Raw genomic sequence first — 2948 nt, 5'->3', positions numbered from 1 at the left:
TTTAATTTGCAGTTATTTAATTTATCAAAGAGAGACGTTATCTCCGCTTGTGATGGTGAAAGATCGTTGGAGCGTCCCGTTTCTGCTTGACCCTCCTGATGTGAAAACACATCTTCGATGTTACTCGCAGTCAAACAATCGATTTTTGCATCGAGGTTTTCCTTCAGCTTTTTTGCCGAAGAAAAGTCAATATTTCGAACCCTAGCATAGGGCACCTCATTCACGAAAGTGGGTAGAAGCCATGTACACTTTACTTGTGTGCAAGCTAATTTGCCATTGATTCGTATCCAAGCTTCAATGTAAAATAAAACACTGGCGATGTGAGAACATGACTCAGCGAGCCCAGCTTTGCAGCCTAAACAGTGAGTGGACAGAATGGTTCCATCACTGTCGGCGATTATCCAAATGTTCACCAGCGGGTCATTCATTCGTTGAGAGTGCCGCACTTTTGCGACGACCACATGCTTATTGGAAATCTTGCACCCTCTTACAGAAGTTACGAAACCAGAAACCATCTGATTAAATGCTTCCAAGCTCTTGTAGGCTTTGAACTGCTGTCTTGTATAAAAGCTTGTCTCTAAGACGAGATATCCAAGCAAATCAGTTGATTCTATTTGCGGCAAACACTCGGGATCAAACTGCTCACTAGGAATACTGACAGGGTCAACTCCTACGACTGATATCTTTTCGAGATATCTTCTCTTTACTTGCTTGTCTAAAGCTTTAGCGTACTCTGACAACACAGGAATATTAAACGAAAGGGTCTTCAAGTCTTCTTCAGCTTTATCTTCCGCTAAATCCATGATAGAAGCGAAAAATTCCACAAAAACCAGGAGAGGTCGATAAAGATGACTTACGATTACCATAAATTTCGAGGACCGAGGGACACAACTATGGCGGATGCCCATATTTGGAAAGGGTTGTGACGTCAAGTGAAAACCAGCAATAAAGAACCTTCTGTAAAGCTAAGTAAAGGTAGGTGGAACGTCAAATCAACGAGAAACGCAGGACATTTTGCTAGTTTTAAAGACAACCAAAGGCAAAAAAGAAGGATAATAATAATGATGATAATGGTGATTATGATTATGATAATAACAATAATAATAATAATAATAATAATAATAATAAATGATAACAAAGATCATAATGATAATGATAGTGATAATAGTAACGATGATTATGACAATGATAATAATATGAAATCGAGAGTACTCAAAATATGGTAAACATTTCTCACAGAAGAATGAAGGTTTTTTTCATAACCAAATACAGTTTATAGAAATAAAGTTTATCCTCCAGCATTGATCTAGGAAATAAGTTTCATTAAAAAAAAACAAAAACAAAATAATAACAACTCAAATTGTGAATTGTTCCCGCGTATTATTCGGAATCAGTAGACATTCTTGGTAATCTGAGAGGTCGCCAGTTCGGAGACGTGCTGTTTGGGAAATATAAAATCATTACTCAAACCTATAAATTTCGAATTCCTTCTTCAAAGGGTTATTAATTACTGCTGAGATTTCATTGAAACAGATGTGAGTCACTTAAAAGTAACTCAAACAAATCTATGTGGAGTGAGAAAGCTCGTAGCTATATAATTTTGTTACAGTTTATGTGGAGCAATAAACCTATAGCAGTTGTAGACTTGTGAGTGCTGAGAACATCGTTTCTGGGAGTCGAGTTATCTTATTGTAAAAGAGAGATGTAGAAATAAAAGTAAAAGAAACCTTCTTCAAAGCTAAGTTAACATAGCACCAACTACTTCCCAGATCCCATCCAAACTGGTGTATGAGTCACTTAGTATAACTGGAGCGACCAGGCGAATAGCAATATATTTTTGAACGATTAGTTGGGGCACTATACTTACAGCCATTGCAGACTTGTGAGCCCTAAGAACACCTTTTCTGGGAGTTCACTTATTTCATTGTTATCAAGCCATCTAGAAATAAATCCATGGAAAGCAATGCATAAGAAAGTTTTGCAAAGTACGTTTGTTAAAGTAGTACTAATTTATCTTAATACTACTTTTAAAGGCAAACTTGGCAACATTACACAGTTCTAATTGAGCTAGACCAGTGCAATGAGTGCTGATGTAGCTTTTATTTTGGTTTCGTTCCCAGCTTTCACTGATCTCAATTTCTGATTCAGCATGGAATAGGACAAAACAGTTTCGAATATCCTCATGATAGTTCAATATATACCGTGGATCGGGGAAAGCTTGTAATGAAACCCAGATTATAATTATAGAGAGAACTTTAGCTTGAATTCCCACCAGGGCTCTTCATTCACTATTCAAAAGGGGAAACGCCAACGGTAACTTTAATCCAGTCGTCCGTAGTCCAAATTAATTTCTCATCACAATGATAAGGGCTTAGATCTCAGAGCGGTATAATCAAATAAAAATGGACGACGTTACCTTTGGTTATCAATACACTTTTTTTTGACCTAGTGTAAGTCCATGAATTGGAGGAGCGTTTGAGATCTCTATGGCGAGAAGTCTTTTAATTATTATTTCTCAAGAGATAACTTGAGACGAATTAACACAAATTTATTAAGTTGACTGCCTGGTGATAAACTCGCAGCCGTTTTATCTTTGGAAGTCCGCGCCAGACAAAACCATTTTTTAGATCATTTCTATTCAAGTATTCCAAAAAGGAGCGTGGAAGACAATAAAAAACATGCAAAACAAGCAAAAAGAAAGAAGAAAATGTGACGTAGATTTATCGTAAACAACTCTTATACGGCTTCTTTTTATTTACTGCAATTTAATGGAAAAGAACCTATATACAGGTGTAATGAAGAGAAATAGAAAAAGGCCATAAGGAGAGTCTGCAAAAGAGTCCCAGACTCCATGTAAAAGCAAACTACCAAATACATATCATACAATGGAGGTACTTATTATACAATAATAATAATATTAAAAAATATACACTGGACAAAAAAACGGA

At 36.3% G+C, this 2948-nt stretch overlaps 1 pseudogene; it reads right to left on the bottom strand.

Annotated features, from left to right (window-relative positions):
- The window catches only part of LOC138036814 (uncharacterized), a 2824-nt pseudogene extending 2021 nt beyond the window's left edge, over positions 1 to 803 (bottom strand).
- Positions 804 to 2948: the final 2145 nt, after the last annotated feature.

Source organism: Montipora capricornis, unplaced genomic scaffold (assembly GCF_036669925.1).
Source record: "Montipora capricornis isolate CH-2021 unplaced genomic scaffold, ASM3666992v2 scaffold_503, whole genome shotgun sequence".
NCBI lineage: Eukaryota > Metazoa > Cnidaria > Anthozoa > Scleractinia > Acroporidae > Montipora > Montipora capricornis.
Note: the sequence above shows the minus strand (reverse complement) of the source record. Positions and strands in the feature narration are given on the sequence as shown.